Source organism: Saccostrea cucullata, unplaced genomic scaffold (assembly GCF_032062105.1).
Source record: "Saccostrea cucullata isolate Sc308-1 unplaced genomic scaffold, CSIRO_AGI_Scuc_v1 ctg2317, whole genome shotgun sequence".
NCBI lineage: Eukaryota > Metazoa > Mollusca > Bivalvia > Ostreida > Ostreidae > Saccostrea > Saccostrea cuccullata.
The window spans coordinates 1-19,613 of record NW_026924171.1 but is presented as its reverse complement, the minus strand read 5'-3'; positions in this window follow the sequence as shown (position 1 = coordinate 19,613).

Sequence of the window (19,613 nt, the reverse complement as noted above, 5' to 3'; positions counted from 1 at the left end):
AAGATATATTGTTGCTTAGTAAGGGAAGTTGACGATTGTAACGTTAAAGTCATCACGTTTATCATAGACCTTGGTTGTAAGATTACCATTATTGTCTTTTTCAATTAAATACAGATTTGTCAAACTCTGTGGTATCTGTTATTTCAAGCTCACGGGGATATATCGTATAAATTACAAAAAGGATTATTGGGTCATTATTTTAAAACAGCAGTTAAAAAAGTCAATCTCTCACCAGAGGGCATTTTACGCTCCGCCCTAACACCTATTATCGTCTAAATTACAAGAATATTGTAAAACAGGTAAATTATAGATTTTAGCCAACTTGGTAATTTTATGGTCAAGAATGTATTAAAATTTCAAGCATCTGCGATGAGTAGTTGCTGAGAAAAATGTGATGAAAAATTTGTTACGGACAGACAGACGGACGGACACACAAGGTTAAAACAGTATACCCTCTTCTCCTTCGAAACGGGGGTATAATTACATTTTGGTTCAAAGGCAGGAGAAAAGTTAATTAGCCTGTATCTGACAGCAAAATAGTCTGCATTATTAGTACGTTAGGATGACAGTCAAGGACCAAACATCTATCCTTAATATTCCATTTAAAGGTTTGGAATTTTGGCATAGGTTCAACTTCATATAGTACTTGTATATCATGTTATGTGTTTAAATGGCGGCATCTTGGATTCGTTCCAAAACAATGATGGGGTGGCTTTAAACTTTAAATTATTGATCTTGAACTTATTCCAAATCAATGAAATACCCGTATATAAATTGTTGTGATGTCTGAAAATGACAGGTTCCATTTTTGTTAGATAGCAAAGGGAGACTGAATCTTAACATTTGAAAAAATATGTATGGACCAAGGAAAAGGGTCTTTATTGACTGATCCTGGAGAAAAAGATAAGTTTCTTTTAAAATGAATAGTTAAAAAAAGTTATTACTTTTTGAATGTTTTAATGTTCATCTCTAAGGTGGATAATAAAAATTCTTTTTAAAGACTATTTCGTCACTGGTTTCGGAAATATCCGAAAACTTCGGACAACATAAAATTTAATTTAAGTTTCTGATAATTTTTTTCCCTTTTTGAGTACGATAAATAAAAAGGTTTCATCATAGATATTTGCATAAAACATTACTCTATCAAGAATATATAGCAAGCTATTTAAAAAAACGATTTGACTATATGACAATAACACGCATGAATTATTACATATTATTATTTTTAATTATTATTGATTTTTAAGTTTTGACATAAAAGCCGTTTGCGTAATAAAGTTGTTATCTGAATCGATCATTTCTTCAGAAACATTTCTACCCAATATATAATAAACATGACTAAGTGGCGGCCATTTTTAAATGAAAGAAGATGGGAGATCGTGGTAAACATCTCTTTTGCATGGATCTATCTAAATTCTTTTTGAAAACATTTAATCTGTTATTTTCTCCAAAAATAAGTTGCCACATAAAGTTACCAGTAATTAGTAATCAAATCGGGTTTCAGTATAACAAATGTGAATCATAGCCTTACAAAGCAAGGGAAGTCACCTTTCCACCAAGAAAAAAATGTCTTTCTTTTCTACGTTAAAGGCCTATAAAGATGTTAGTCTGTCAATAAGAAATTAAAATTATATTGCATGGTTTAAAACAAACCTTTATGCTGTTTTTAGTATTCAAACAATGTACAAGCGGGTACGCAGCTTAACAATACTCTCCCGAATTTCCTCACTCCTAATAATATTTATTGGTCCTTCTCTGCCAGAAAGCACAAAAAAGCTCCCCAGACGGAGTATTTCATATTTATATTGTTATGAAACCGTTGCTTTCACAAAAAGATTATATTGTAGCTTATTTAGATAAAATATTGGTAATAAATCAGCATTTAAGGTCTTCCTTTGGATCTTTGTAATTCCTACATGCTAGATGTAGTTTATGTATCAATTGGTTTCTTTCAACCTGCTTTACATGTATACATGTTTAGTTTGCATTGTACACTTTGTTGACATTTACATCTTATATTCTTGGCAGAACACTTAATTAGGCAATTCATTAAAAGCATGAATCTGTCATCAGAAATATTGAAATGTTTACACAATATTTTGTATTTACATGTATGCTTTAGCATTGATTCTGCTAACAGTAAGAAATGAATATCATATTACTAATAAATGGATCTATATTTTGTTGTTTGTTTGTTGTTTTCTAAATAGTTTGGTTTAAAAGTTTTGTGGTTTGATAATATAATTGATTTTAAATATTTTCATTTTTTCCAGATATCAGGGTAACATTAGGAAGAGAAAATGAAACACAGATGTGCATGCTGTGCAGCAAAACTTTCCTTTTGTGCTTTTTGCGACCATTTGGCAATATTTTATATTGCTGGAACTGTGTTAAAAATTATCAAAATTATTGTGCAGAAGAACTTTATTTGAATACCCAATTCGACCCTGTGTTAACTATTTATAAAGGAATAAAACTTTCAAAAAAAGTGTGTTTGAATTAGTGACTTAACAGTGACTGGTAAATGAGCCTAATATACCAAAATGCAATTTTTACAGAAAATATGTCCATCAGTTGGATTGAGATTTGCCTTCTCTTTCCTCACAAGAAGTTTTACCTTGTATAAGACTGGTATATTTACCAGTCTTATATTTTATCTATGATGTAGAATTTCGAATTATTGAAAATCTCCTTGAATAAATTGTAAATCTTGACTTTTTAAGGTTTTTTTCTCTTGTGCAGATATGTATAGTTCTGTAATCATGAAAAACTAACCATTGTAGAAAAATTTCAACTCTATTGAGGTGTGTTTTCCCCTCGATTTTACCATCAATTAGGCAATGTCAATATTATTTATTAGTGATATATTTTTCTTTAAATAAAACATATGGAGATAACGAACAGAATTCAAGTCAAAAATCCATTTAACAATACAAAATTGGAGGAGAGCAAACCTCCAAAACATCAGATGTGGGATCTGGTGCCATGGAGGAGTATTTAAAATATAAAATAAAACATGATTATAAATTAAAAGCCGTCTCTTCACACTTTCCTCTAGTTAATTATTACAGCTGTAGTGGTACTGTTCTTCTGACATACTTTATTTTATCAAATAATCTCTGCAACATGACTATTTAAAATAGTCATGTTGCAGAGTTTATTTGATAAAATAAAGTATGTCAGAAGGACAGTACTTTATAGAGTCGTACCGCTGTGCATGTTATCTATGTTACCCCGAACGTCAGCGACATATTGTTCCCTATGTCAGAATGTTCAAGACAAATCAAAACTTCTCTAATAAATTTGACCAATGCTTATGCGTGTATAAGGACAAACAATGGCTTAGGATATGATCTGAGGGAGGAAACATCTACAGAGGGAGAACTCGAAGAACATACAGCAATTTGATTTGTGGTTAAAAAGTGATCGTAAACTGTATAAGTAATGCAGATTTTGAAATCCGTTGAAATTGGATTCTTGTAGTTTTCATCGGTCAAAGAATTCATGTAAACAATTTATATTAGTGGACTGGTGTTCTAGTATCTTCAAACCAGAAATATTACTCCGTACAGAAATAATCGAATACCTTTGAAAAATTGTTATAATCTGCTTGGACATATGTGTTCTTAACAAACATCTAGTTTATTAATCATCATACCCATAGCAAATCAACATACCAACAAATTGTATGGTAGACTTATTTTACGTTATCAATTCATAATCAAACTTCTTTATTTTCCATCCATTTGGATCAATTTGAAAAAAGAGGACACTTGCTGTTTTCATGAAGTAAAAAAAACTGACAAGGTCTGTTGGTAAAATTTTTTTAAAAGGAGGATTTTTCATAAGAACAGAAACTGTTGTTTTGCTTATTTTATTTTAAATTGTTTTTCAAGTCTGCACATGCCATAAAAAGAAAATGTCAACAAAAGGTTACTTAACAATTTCGTATGGAAGGGAAATACCTCCAAAAGTCCATGCATCTTGTTTTCATTCTAATTCTGCCTCAGTACTTGTTTACTTTTTGGTATTAATGTAACAATATATCACTTCATTGTTTTCTTAATTTAAATAAGAAGTGAAATCAGCAGACATGCAAGCAAACAAAAAGTTAAGAATGCTAAGAAGTTGATAAATTGCAGTGCTAGCTTTAAAATTTGGAAATATATGAAAAAATATGAATGCTTATATCGTATGTTAGAGTAAATAAAACTTAACACATCATATTCAAAATTTGGGGGGGGGGGATGTCAGACGCTACTGGTATGTTTGCTTATCATATAGACAAGGGGTTTGTGTTTCTTGAAAGAAGAGGGTTATCTTGAACTTCTAGATATCAAGGTTTTTAAAATGAGAAGAGTTGTCTCTCTTTTATTAACTACTATTAGTACCTTTTGACATAATATCGTTTTTCAATATTCGGTAATATGTTTAGAAATAAAATGAGAAAATCAAAAATAAAATCAATGGAATAGAAGCTAATTTACTGTAAACTCCGTATTAAAGGTAACTTTAACAAAGTTATTCATTCATAAGCTTAATTGCTGCTTATAAGAACTATATAGTGCATACACCCGTTAAATATTCAATCATTGTTTTCTTTATTCCTCTAACCAAAAAAAATGATACCTTTGAATCATTTTGAAAATATATGTACACAAATATGTACATAAGAACGCATCGTGGAAGTTAATTATTCATTTGAATACCTTGGGGTGAAATGTATTCGTAAAAATACTGTAGCTTGATGAAATATTTCAGATCCAATATACATCTATTTTGCATTGGTGTTAAAGGAAAGGAACACACACTTTCCACAAACAAAATACATACAGTGATTTAAACAATCCAGTTTTCATTCATTTACAAAAGTACTAGCTGAAATCCCGCGCAAGCGCGGGGGAAATCAATTTTTCACTGCTAAAAGAACTATTCCAAAAAATATCTCTCAGATTCTATTGACACTGAGTTTTTTTTACACAGGAATATAGCATGACGAAATACTTCAAAGTCCCGCAATTAGTTTAGGAACAGGAATAGATAGCTATAAGAAATACATTTCCTAATATATTGGGATTTTTGTTTTACTTCTACAAATATCAGTTTCATTAAAGGCCTCTTCTTCTTTCATGTTATAAAGCAACTTTATTCTGTTATACTATGATATACATCATGTACTACATATGAAATATTGAAAAAAGACTTAGTTTTCATCCCAAATGTACATACAGGCCTAAGAGGTATAAATAAGTTTTAAAAATAAAAAGACTGTATGTAGAAAATCAACTGAAATGTATTCATCAAAGAAGACATTTTTAATGTAAATTATTTAGAATCAAATTGTACCATTTTATATGTCTAAACAAATAATCATGGCCACATTTATTTATAAAACATTTGCACAACTTACTAAGATATATTCACAAACTCATTCTATTACCAATTTCTTTACATTTACTTCCATGTCCATTGATAATATACATGTACAATCGCCTCGATTTTCTTTTAGCCATCGGGTTCGATGCCATCTGACTTTCTAGAATTTTCAACAAATAGCGAGATCGGACATAAACGGAACGGATTCGCACATTTTGTTTTTTAATCAATGACCAAAGCTTATTTCTTTTATGTCACTTAAATCAAGTTTTGATTGAACAATTCATAAATGGTGTTTTATGAAATAAAGATGCGCTTGCTTGTTGTCAGTTTTTTTTTTAAATGCCAGTTACTTAGATCCGCCACCACTTTTCTCTCTTCAGTGCTATTTCGAGGCTGTTATTCTAAAATGAAAGGAGACTTTTAATTGAACTTACGAAAATTACTATGCGAGTGAAATCTGAACATAGTTTACGGACATCACCTTATACCAAGTATATTCCTACAGGCTTAAGTAAGAACTCTTGTGCAGCCGTTTCAGAGTTTATTTGCAAAATTTGTTAATTTTTAAGTATAGATTTTTCTACCTGGCATCTACCGGCTTCCGTAAATTATCAAAAAATTAGGCAATTGAAAAATAACAGAGATTTATTTATTTGAAAATAGTATGAACAGTAGTATATGTTTGCCAATTATGAGACAGAAACTAATTGATCATTTTATACAAAATTTGCATAGCAATGTGAATTGAAATGCTATATATACAAGCTTTTTGCTTGATTATTTAACGTCCTCTCGAGAATTTTTCACTCATATGAAGACACCATATTTGATGATTGCTTGATTGTTTAACGTCCTCTCGGGAATTGGCGAATCTAGAGCAGACACTCTAACCACTGCGCCGATAAACACGCTGTTAACAACAACTTTTGCTTACAGCATTATTTTTAAAAAATGACACCAAAGTCGTATAAAATGCATCTATATAATGGGGTTGTCCTCCCATAATTTGGCTGTTGAAACGGGCAGGCATAAAAATATTCCCAAAAAAAACAGATACAATGTACGATTAGTGAAAATGCACTTTCTAAATGCACAGACAATTTCCATCAATGGATAATACACTGTCTGCGAACATATTAGGGGATGTGGTTGTGATGAGAAAGTTGTTATTTTGACTGGTTTTCTCTATAAATGGAAACGTGAACTTCCTTATTCAAAATTTAGACACCCCCCCCCCCTTTTCGCACTCTCTGTATACAAAAGATGCTTTTCTGATTGACACTATCTATGTAGTTTTTGGAGACCAGGTCTTCCAACAATCTATTGGAATTCCTATTGGTACCAATATTAGCCCGTTATTAGCAGACCTATTATTGTATTCACATGAAGCAGAATTTGTACAAAATCTTATACGTGAAAAGAAAAAAAACACTTGCTTTGGCCTTCAACTCTACTTTTAGATATATCAACGACGTATTCTCAATTAACAATGGTAATTTCCATTCTTATGTCGATACGATATATCCTGATGAGCTTGAGATAAAAGATATCACAGAGTCTGACACATCTGTTTCATATTTGAATATTTTACGTGAAAAAGACGTTAGTGGTAATCTAACAACCAAGCTCAATGATAAAGATGATGACTTTAACTTTTCTATCGTCAACTTTACTCATGCATCAATATACCTTCATCACCTGCATACAGAGTTTATATATCTCAGTTGATTCGATACGCAAGAGCATGCTCTTCATATGAACAATTTCTAAAACGAGATATATTATTGACAAGCAATTTGATAAAGCAAGAATATCAACAGTCTCGTTCAAAGTCATTTTTTCGTAAGTTCTATGTTCGATACAATGACCTTCTCAGCAAATACAATTTATCATTGAGTCAAATGCTGACTGACATTTTTCAAACTAATTGTAAGTTTATCATTTATACACTGAATTGACGACGGATTTTTCCGTTATTTCCCGATCTTGACAAGGAGCACACGGCGGGAGAAGGGGATGCTCACTCCTCCATGGCACCTGATCCCACCTCTAATATTTGGAGGTCCGCTCTGGTCCTATTTTGTATTTATTTTATAGACTTTCGATCTTGAATACTGTTTCTTATCTCCATATGTTTCATTAGATAGTACTGTAGTATAATATGTACTGATATTACTCTAAGCTTTTCTTTGTTATGAAAGAAAGAACATTCTTTACGAGACTAAAGAGATTATCTGGTGAAAGTGCATTATTTCTTTAAAAATCTTTAGGTAAGCTCCTGTGTATTTAGTAAACTAATTAATTACATAGTTATGTTGAATAAGACTGCCTCTTTCAAAATTGTGAATGTCATGGCCCCTGGGTCAGCCCTGGGTTCTTAGGTGCTATGCTATGGCAGGGCTACATAGATTATATAGTGAAGTACATTATTTGAATTTATTTCTTTGAAAATCTTCATCTCTGTTCCCGGGGTATTAATCAAACTAACCAAGTACATAGTTATGATGAGCAAGAATGTCTCCTCCAAAATTGTGAATTGTATGGCCCCTGGGTTGGGGGTTCTGGTGTAAGGGTGGGGCTCTATAGATTATATAGTGAAAATACATGAGTTCTTAAAAAATTTTCCTTGCTTCTGCATAGAGATTTAATAAACCAACGAATTACATAGTTATGTTGAATAAGACTGCCTCTTCCAAAATTGTGAATCTCATGGCCCAATGGTCAGGGGTTCTGGTGTTAGGGTGGGGCTTTATTGATTATATATTGAAAATGCATAAATTCTTTGAATATCTTCTCCTCTGCTCACTGGTATTAAACCAATGAACTAAATACATACCGGTAGTTATGATGAGGAAGGGTGCCTCTTCCAAAATTGTGAATTTCGTGGCCCCATGGTCAGGGGTTCTGGTGTTAGGGCGGGGTTCTATTGATTATATATTGAAAATGCATGAATTCATTCTTTAAAAATCTTCTCCTTTGCTCCTTGGTATTATGCCAATGATCTGAGTATATATATTTATCATAATGAAAGGTTTGTCTTCCAAACTGGTTAATTTCAGGACCCCTGGGACGAGGGGAACTTACGGGGTACATAGTCTGAAAATAAATTAATGCTTTGAAATCTGCTCTTTGGTATTAATCAAACATTTTTGGTAAATAAAATTTATGATAAAATTCCCAAAATTTTGAAATATGTGGCCCCAGGGTCAGTTGTTCCCTTTAGGGTGGAGTGCACAACTGGTTATAAAGTGTAAATTAATTAAGTCTATAGTTATGATAAGCAATGGATCTTTCAAAACTGTAAATTTCAAGGCCTCTGGTTTAAAACACAAACCAAATTCAACTGGAAAGTTGTTTGTTTACTTACATGATGCTCAGGTGACCTATAGGGCCCATGGGCCTCTTGTTCAATTTCTATAAGTAATTCATTCTTGTTAATCTGTGAAAAACTATTCAGATTCTATACATTTTTCATGGTATGCAATATCTTTATGTAAAATTAAACTATGTGAACTTCCCACACATGTTATGGCATCCATATCTATTCAAACTTTATGTTTAAATATTCTACTTTAATAAAATTTGAAACTATATCAGAAACTTTATCATTGTGCAATAGTTTTAACAAAATAGCTACATTAAATAAGAATACATGTTTGTCAGTTTGAGTGACTCAAACTAGCTCTTTTGCATGCTCCTGCAAATATATACTGTGGCCTCTAGAGAGAAGTATTAATTTGATATACTAGTGAACAATTCCTGCAACGAATAGAATGGTTACAAGTCTCGATGTGTTGACCGGGAAGTTTCCAAGCATTAAGCATCTGTTTGTAGTGCAGAACAATTTTGTCACATTTAGGACAGGGATAGAGCAAAAATAAGGGATTAGAATTTCAAAGTTAATGTTTTATCTAGTTCAGAGGAATACATCTATGCTGTATAGAGATATCCTATTACATTCTGTATATAATGAGGGTTTAGGTTTGCTCAAAAATGTTCCCAGTATAAAACTCTGAAACCCCTAATTCATTTCTTTACAAAAATATGTTCAAAACCATAGAAATGTGATAAGACTATGAGACAATGCATTATGAATGTATTAGCATTTTCACTTGGTTTTAAATCAACAAAGTCTCCCAGAAAGGTAAAAAGAACTCACATATTTGAATAATAAATTACAAAACCATTGCCATTGTTTTATTGATATAGTGGAGATTCATCTGTTATGTAAAGCAGTTGTAGATAGACAAAACCATCAAAGCTCAATTTCTGTAGTAAATTCTAACTCATTTACAGGTTCAGTTTTGCAATATTTCACCAAGAACACAAAGGGTGTCATTATGTAGCATAACTGTATCATTATTCAGAATTTAGTCTTCTTCATTGTCTTTTCTTGCAACGTTTCCAGTTATAGGAAATTTCGCCATTTGCAGACGTATACGGTCCTCAATGAGTAATTGGCACTGTGGACAATTTTGAAACAGATTGTTACAATTCCCGCAAAGAATGAAGTGATGGCAAGGAAGACATAAAAATTTTCTTTCTTTTGTTCCACAGACGAGGCACATGGCGAGCTCATGTAACCTTTGCACCTCCTGTTCTTGTTCTTCTCTGCTTAATTCTACAAAAGAAAACGATTTATAACGCATTTATGAAAATAATATATTAATATTGATTTAATATAATATGTTATGTAGATATACTTTGCAAATCTCGAAGTTTTTTGTCCATTTTTGGAAGAACAATATGGCTTCTTAATTAACTCTTGCTGTCACGGTTGTCTTTCGTGAATGCAAATTGTTTAAAGCATTTCTGAATGTATTTGATTAATAAATATCATAATTAAATTTTAAACTACTTGTATGCGTCTGGAATAACTGGAAAATTTTTGTTTGGTCTGAGATTTTTCTATAAATTATTACAGCATTGAGGACTATATTTTTTTTTTGCCCATTACTACAAAGATCTGAATGAGTAAATGGTTTTTATTATAACACAGGTACATGTAACTATACATAAATGCATGATAAAAATAAAATATTTGGGAATAAAATATTTTTCCCATTATTATTATTTTGATTGGAAAAAAATTATACATGACTTTGAAAAAGTGATAACGAAAGTAGAAGTTATGTCCGAGAAGTTTGCATTTTCTTGACATGCGCAGTGTATATTTACTTAACTTTCCGTATGGTACTTTTTGGCCTTTTTACAGTCTAATTTAAACCCTTAAACATTGGGCGAATTTTATAGTTCATGAAAAGAATTGTTGACTAGTTGTATTGTCTTTAGTATTTTCTGTAATTATATCTAACGACAAGTATATAACAGGGCCATATATCGTACTAGTATTTAATGTGGTAAAAATATATATCAATAAGTATGATAAATTTAGTTTGAACATTTTCAAAGTGACATGAACTCTCTTTTACAACATTTGAATTGTTGATAGGCAGAGTAAGTATATGTCCTTTAGAAACAGTTCAATATATAGATGTTCCATATAAATTTTAAAAATATCGCATGGAAATACACATTGATAAAGAACAAGAAAACTTACCTGAAATCTACAACCATTTTATAACTGTTTTTAGCAGTGTTTTATGGTAGTATTTCTTCGGAACAATTTTAAATTGAAGTTCTGAAAATAAGTTCAATTTAAATAGAAGCTCTGAACAATTAGCTTACTGTTTTATCAGACTTTGCTCTTGTGGTTTATCATTACAAAAGTTGGCTGATTTCCAATTTTTAGTATATAAGGAAATAGGCAAGGGTATCTTTAAAATTCAGCATATACAAAATCAATATGAGCATTGTACGAACTACCTATTTAAAATTTAAAGTGGTTTACAAGTAACAGCTTTTCAAAAAGTTTGCTTGACTAAATCAACAAATATCTGCATGAGGAGTGATAAACCTTTAGAGCAATACTTTTTTGGGTGTAAAATATTGTACACCTGACAGGTGATAAATCTGTTATCAAATCATACATAGTAAACATTTTAAAAGATGGATATAATTAAATACACATTTTAGAGTGTATTTTCTCCGTTAATAAACTAAAAATAGGCTAAGTTAGATGTCAGCCATTTTTTGACATGCCCAGTACAATTTGTTCTAATTTTATTACGAATGATCTAATAAATTAAGAAAATTTTGAGTTAAGTTAGATCAAAGTAACTTTAAAAACTTTTTTTATAAACATCCTTTTTCAGTCTTTTACATCGTTATAGAGAATTTTTAATAAATATCTAAATGCATTTATATTTGATCTACTTGCACTTGAATAATTAATAATTGGCAAGTCGCCATTTCCAAAGCTTATGTTTTGTTAAAAAAAATATCCTTGTATGGGTCTATTGTTTCAACAGCGAACTGCAAATACTCTAAATTTGTTATTTACTTTCTGGTTTAAACGGATACGAGTTAATTATTGTTTCTAAAAAGGGGGGATATCAGTTAAGTTCATAAATATACCCATTGTCAATTAATTATGTATAAAAAAAAATCAAAACATGAATAATTTAATGCTTAAAAAATGAGATTTTATTATTATTATTATTGTAATTAAACAAATCAAAAATAGTTCAACTTTTTGACATTTGCAAAGTATTTGTAAGTGTCAATCGAAAAAGTTAATCATAATATTCATTTCTGAGTCTTTTAACAATTTATCTTTTCTCAAATATTACCCAGCAACCAATACTCAAATTAAAATAAAACTACATTAAAATATATATAACTTATCTGAATGATAACGACTCTTTCTTCCAGCATTCAAAATAAACATTATCCTTCCTTGACCCTTTGATTAAAGAACAACCTTTTCCTAACTTAATTTTGAACAGGGAAATACTTATTGATATCCTTTTTTAAAAAAAATTGGCTTAATTCCAGCACTTTACACTAAAATCAATTGCGAAAACATAAATCGATATACTTCCCAAACGTTCTACCGGGGATTTAAATATGCCTTGTGGATTAGTTCAATAATTCAAAGCGTTTTATATTTTCTCAACAATATTTCTTGATATCATTCAAGTGGTCTATTTCATATTCACAAACCCTTTCCCTGTTATTTTGGCTATAGGCATCATGATCAACTGTCTTACTATAAATAGCACAGTAAACAAAAACCCAAACAGCGTCAAAGCAGACGCTTCCGATAAACAAAATAATCCCATTGCGAGAGGATATTCACACAAATATTTTTAACATCCCAATCGTTGGAAAAGTTAATGATCTATATTTATGCTTGAGAATTAAACTGAAAAAGAAATTAGATATTTGCTTTATTGGGATAATCGTGATATAACAATTTGTGCACATACGCTGCTGAATGCATATTCTAAGCGAACTACATGTATTTTCAATAGCGCGGGCTTGATGAAATTGTTGAAGAGTTTCATGTTTCATATCGTTTTAGTCGATGTTGTGTTAGTGGTTATATTTTGTTCTATTTTTAGCAAATTGATAGTAAAGTGAATTGGAACTTTAAGAATTAACATGCGTGAAGTCGCTTAACAATGCACATGTATCAGTGTTTCTACATGTAGTTGACAATAAAAGTACTGTTTATTTGAAACTAAAAGAATGTCTATAAAATACACATGTGCATTCATTTAACTATTCCAAGACTGAATTTTTAAATTATGAGAAAAAATGCTTATCAAATAGAAAATATGCGAGAATTTCTTGGAAATATGAATTATTAAATTTTAAAATCATGATAACATATCTTGGGGTCTAGACTGTTAATTTTAATTACTGGTATTTAGGATATTGTTTTTTAAAAATCATAATCATACAAACTCTACCTGTTAAACATCAATGGCCAAAAGGGAAAATATTAAATATGTACTAATATCGGATCAGACAATATACTCGAGCAATTAAAGTCCGGCTTTCAGTTCTTTCAATACTTTGATTTCCCATCTAGCACTGTCTCGTATTTTTTAAAAAAGAAAAAAAAATTACGCAATTTTTTTCTCTCAGAAAAGGTTTTTTTCTCATAATTTCATAAATTTCAATTATGAGAATTTAATTCAAATATCAATTCACATATTGAATATGATTTCTTAATATCTGACGCTATAAGCATTCTACCCGCCTTGTTCCCCCGTCTTCTTTCCAAAATCATCTGAAGGTATCGTTTTGACATTCACAAATGTACATGTAAAGCTATGGTGTCCGGATAGGGCAAAAGCAAAAGCTCAACAGCGCTTTCAGAGAAACACGACGTCGCGCCAGCACACAAGACGCGTTAGCGTGAAAGCCTGTTGTGCGAACTCGTGTTAGAGTGACAGCGTGTTGTGTGTTAGCGCGTTGGCGTGTTGCTTGAAATCGTGTTAATGTGACAGAGTGTTGTGCGAAGTCGTGTTAGTGTGACAGCGCGTTGTGTGTTAGCATGGCGGCGTGTTGTTTGAAATCGTGTTAGAGCGACGGCGTGTTGTGCGAACTCGTGTTAGCTTGACAGCGTGTTGTGTGTTAGCGCGACGGCGTACTTTCCTGAACGCGATGTTGAGCTTTTGCAAATGGCCCTATCCAGACACCATATAAAGCATACTTTTGAATTAAGGTTCATATACCCTCTGCTCACTTATATGAAATTTTTCTTTAACTCTTCCAGAGGAAATGTGTATGCTGAATACAATACAAACAATTATAGTATGGCATGCGGGGCAAAGTTTGACAAATTTATAAAGGAATAATAGACATTTGTGTCATTAAGAGTTATTTCTCATATCAGAGTATCAATGTACCTTAATATTGTGTTGTTGTGATAATTGAGTTAACAAATGTATCAGAGGTTGAATTGCGTTAAGCTCACCTGAGCTGTAAGCTCAAGTGAGCTTTTCTGTCTGCACGTCTGTCTGAAAACTTGTCGTATTCTAGCACAGCCCGAGTGTTAATCGGGTTTAAATGTGCTAATTGGTGCAGATATCCGGGTACCTCTCATGAAGCTAAGCGAGCATTCCACAAATCTCAGTTTCCGAGAAGGGCCAACTTTAACACTGGACTGACATGCAGTTCCGAGCACAATGGCAGTTTCAGCGCTGCCTGGCAGCAGATGTAACAGACGGTATTTCTTCGTCTGCAACGCTTTGGAGAAACGCTGCTATAGATGTTGAAAAGAGGGGCATTTCAGCATTTCAGTGTGCGGAGAACGTTCATGCCGCGCTGTAAAATCAGAAGCCAAGAAGAAAAGAGACGCCGATCGACTACAAGAGTACAACAGTAGGAAAAGAATGTTCCGGGTACTACTGTTTGCGAGCATTAGTGATTCAAAATTTAAAGAATGTGTAATTTAAAATCAGTGTATACATCAGAAGTCCAGTCTGTATTAAAAGATCTCCAGTATTCAACAACGTTAAAGATAATGGATATTGAACTCCTGGAATGGAAATTACACGAAAAGTCATAGGACATTGATGGAAAAGACCAACAGATAAAGCTGTATACAACATACTTAAACTATGCCGTGTCGGACCTGAAGAAATTTTCCGGACGTGTTTCCCATTACAATTGGCTCATAGAAAATGATGAAATGGAAATTATCGTATTGCGATCCATCAAACAGAACTGTATGTGTAATAGAGATTCTAAAAACAGTAAACTTGCCCGAGAGGGGTATAGACAGTTTTAAAAATTCTAAAATATACAGAGAAATTCTGAACACTGAATTTTGAATGTTTTCGACTTACCTATAAGTCTAATTTTATTTTTACACGTGTAATTTTTTTTAAGTTTGAGGACAAACTTTTTGTGGCAATGGGAGAATTGTCATATACAAATTTTAAGTGAAAAATTCAGATTTTTGTAAAGGATTATCATGCGAACAGTACTTCTGTATGGAGGTGAGATATGGGGTTTTGAGAACATTGAAATGATTGAACGCGTTCATCTTAAATTTTTGAAACATATTTTTAACCTAAAGAGTAGTACTCCTAGTTATATGGTTTATGGCGGAACAGGTCGTTTCCCTTTGTATGTAACAGTGTATTCAAAAATGATTTCCTATTGGGCGAAATTATTGGTAAGCCCTGAAAATAAGATTGTTTATGTTACATATAGACATTTATTTGAACAGTTTTGCTCAGGAAGTCATAAGAACCCTTGAATTTTATGTATTAAGAATATACTTGATAACTGTGGCTTCTCAAATGTATGGAACGAACAGACCTTTTTAAATAGTTGAACAACGTCTTAACTATCAGTACATACAGAAGTGGAGAAGTACTGTAGATCACTATATTTTCGCGACACCTTATTTTCGCGAGAGAGTCATTGACTCTTTATTAAGCCCGTGTCACACTGTCACGATTTTTGGCTACGATAGAGTACGAGTTAAAAAATCGCAGTAATTCGGCGTTCATCGTAGAGATAGTCGCAGGATATCTTCTTAACTCGTGTTTCATCGTAGCAAATCGCCAAACGCGGCGATTGTTTTGAGCATGTTCAAAACAATCGTGGCCACGGTACGATTTTTAATTATCCGTAAGCGATCGTATAGAAATCGCAATACACTCGTACACATAATCGTTGTAAATCTTCAACGTTCGTGGGACACTCGTAGAAATTCGTAGAACTTCCGACTCTGCGAGTTTCCTACGATTTATCGCGAGTGTCCCACGAGTTTCTTCGAGTGTTTCTCGACTCAAAAGGAATGTCCTACGATTTCATGCGAATATGATACGAACACATGCGATTGACGGCGAGTGCAATACAAGTACCGTGCGAGTGAACTGCGAAAAAGTACGATTGTACGCGTTGACTGATTGCTGATTGCTCCTTATTCACGGTATGGATTATTTTAAGTTATGATTGGTGTTTTATGTTATTTTTATTTTCTTTACAAAGTACACTGTACTGTAATGATTATCATTAAAGTTACTGATCTACATGTAAATGTACATGTAATTCAGTTGTTGATTGTCAGGCTTTACACATATGTAATTACGAGTGTTTGCATTTTAAGTTTGTGTTTTATTTCTAATTTGTTCAGAGAATGAGTATTAACATTGTTCAATGCTTCACGTTTATTGATACACAATAAATTTAAAACAATATCCTGATTCATTTATTCATTTACAATATGGTACATTTAAATAAAACGGCCGTCAGCAGAATCATCAGAACACACATACAAATCTTAAAAATCATAATCATTATATCATGTCATTCTGTCAGGGAACCGCCCTAGCAGGTGAATTGTAGTAGTGCTTCAGGTACAGCCTCTGGGTCTTCGCTGCTATAGTTGCTCGATTACATCCACCAACGTTATTCAAGTCTGTAAGGTTTGCACAGTCTCTCCAAGCTCGCGGAACCACGTGATGATTTAAGTCCTCCTGGTCAAGATTTTCGTTTTGGAGATTTGGAAATCTCATTCGCATGAAATTATGAAGACAGCAACATGCTAATACAATAGATGAAAAAGTTTCTGGTTCTTGACGCATTGGAGCTAAGAGGCATTGCCATCTGTTGGCAAGTATTCGAAATGCATTTTCTACAACGCGCCTTGCTCTGCTGAGTTACGCTCCTCATTGGTCAATGTCTTTCTTGCGAAAGGTTTCATAAGCTTTGTCCTGATAAGGAAGGCGTCATCACCCACGATGAAATTCTGTTATCATTTGGTAGAGGGGCATCTTCTGGAAATCCAATATTATGATTTTCGACGACATCTTTTAATTCTGAGTTGTTAAACACTGTAGCATCTGATGCAGAACCATTTGCACGTACGTCAACCCAGATGAACTTATAATCAGCATCAACAAGCCCCATAAGAATGAGGAGGTGGAACCCTTTGTAGTTGTAATAAAGTGATCCTCCGTTTCGAGGGCATTTTATAGCAATATGTTTCCCATCCAAAGCACCAAGGACACGGTCCAGGTTCCTTCTATTTCTGAACTGCTCAGCTATTTGTTGCCACTCATCTGTAGTTGTTGGACATTTAATTACTCCATCAGCATATTCCGCTACTATACTTTCAAAACTTCACGAACCAGCAAGGAAATCGTATTATGTGGAACTCGAAATCCGTACATCAGACTTGTGTAAGACTCTCCTGTTGCTAAATACCGAAGTGTAATGGCCAACTTTAATCCAGGTTTCAAAGCCTTTCTGAACCATGTGTCTTGTTTTTGTAATCTAGGACTCAATCTGTCTACAAGCTCTCTAAACATACCTGGCTCTACTCTGAGAAAGTCTGGCTCTACTGTGAGAAAGTTTTTGAATGACAATACATCCTCCGTTTCAAGTTCTTTCATCAAGCGATCGAAATATCCATACTGAGTCCGTCTGGTGATCCATGGTCTTATCCAGTATCTTCTTCTTTGCCTCTGTGGACGCCCGTTATGTAATAAATGGCAATTGCCTCGTCATTTTCTGCAATATTCTGATCAAGTTCCCCCAAATATTGCAGTAGTTGAAGCCTCCGCACGGTAGCTACTGCCATAATTATACAACTTCGAAATTAAGCAACCCTTTCCCTCTATATATATATACTCAAACCAAGTATAGTCGTAAGAACTCGTCACTGTTCGTGGGAATATCGTGTGTGCATCGTACAGACTCGTATTCGTAAGAGCTTCGTTTAAAATCGTGTCTTATCGTACAAATTCGTGTAAAGATCGTATTGCGTTCGCTATGTGATCGTCCTTGTTCGTACATAACTCGCCAAAACTCGTTCTATTATCGTATAAGCCTCGTACATTGTTGAGCGGACATCGTAGTCGTATCGTGACACACTGAAAAAAAATCATCCTCTGTCAAAAAATGCTAGGCTAGCGTGGCGATTGTCGGCGATTTATGGTTTTTTGTAAGTCGTCTGGAATCGTAGCAAAAATCGTGACAGTGTGACACGGCCTTTAGCGAGACATAATTTTCACGAATTGTGGTTATTCTTCTATATAATCTTAAGGAATACTATTATACGCGAGAATAAAATTTTCGCGAGCTCACTGTCTCGCGTAATTACGCGAAAATAAAGTTCTCGCGAATAAAAAGTGATTTACAGTAATATGAGCGATTCGTCTAAAGGTCTTAATTATCATAGGCGTCGGAACCGGGGGGGGGGGGGGGGGGGGCTAGGGGGGGCTTAGCCCCCCCACTTTTTTTCCAGATATATACTTAGTATAGACTTAGCCCCCCCACTTTTTTCCCAAGTATAGACTCAGTATAAACATTGAACATTGCTTCGAAGGTTCAGCACCCCCACTATCCACAGACATATCGCAGTATAGGTAAATAATGGGAAAAAAGGTGGTGATAGAAAAAAAATTTTGGTACTGAAGTTCGAATTTACCACCCCCCCCCCCCCCCCACACACACACACACACACACACGAAATAGGATTTTCGTGTTTGGGAAATTGTTACATTTTTTTTTTTTTTTTTTTTTTTTTTGCTTGTCAGCTTTTTTGAGAAGGTATATAATTTTTTTTACACTTAGCCCCCCCCCCCCCCCACTTTCAATTTGCTTCCGACGCCAATGATTATAGTATCTTCAAAACAGAATTTGGATTTGAAAAATATTTAGCCTTACTACCAAAAAAGTTTAGAACAATTTTAATTAAACTAAGAACAGCAAATCATCGTCTTCCAGTTGAGACTGGGAGATGGTTTGGAATTCCCAAAAATGATAGACTATGTAATCTTTGTAATAATGGCCAAATAGCTGATGAGTATCACTATATTTTAGAATGTAATTTTTTTTCCGAATATAGAAAAAAATATCCTCCTAGTAAATATTGTAATAGACCAATTTTTTCAAATTCTCAGAACTGTTGTCATCTGCTGACTCCAGGGTATTAATTAAACTTTGCAGTTACATAAATAGAGTATACGAAAAAGTCTGTCCTCCATAATTATTTTTGTTTTACTTCATATGAATGTATTTCCGCCATTTCACGTGTATCTTGTATATTATTATTTGTATATATTGTACATATATTGTTGAACCTCATGTACCATTTATATGGTTTGAGTGAATAAACTGAACTTGAACTTGAACTGGATCCAATTCCTACAAAGCTACTGAAAAAGTGCCTGGATCCAATATTACCACTTGTCACAGACATTGTCAATTCATCTCTCGACCAGGGAATTTTCCTGACTGCTTGGAAGGAGGCCATAGTTCTTCCACTTCTTAAGAAACCTGGACTAGATAAGGAAGTGTTGAAAAACTATCGACCCGTATTAAACTTGACTTTTAGGCCTATCTAAAAGATATTGGAG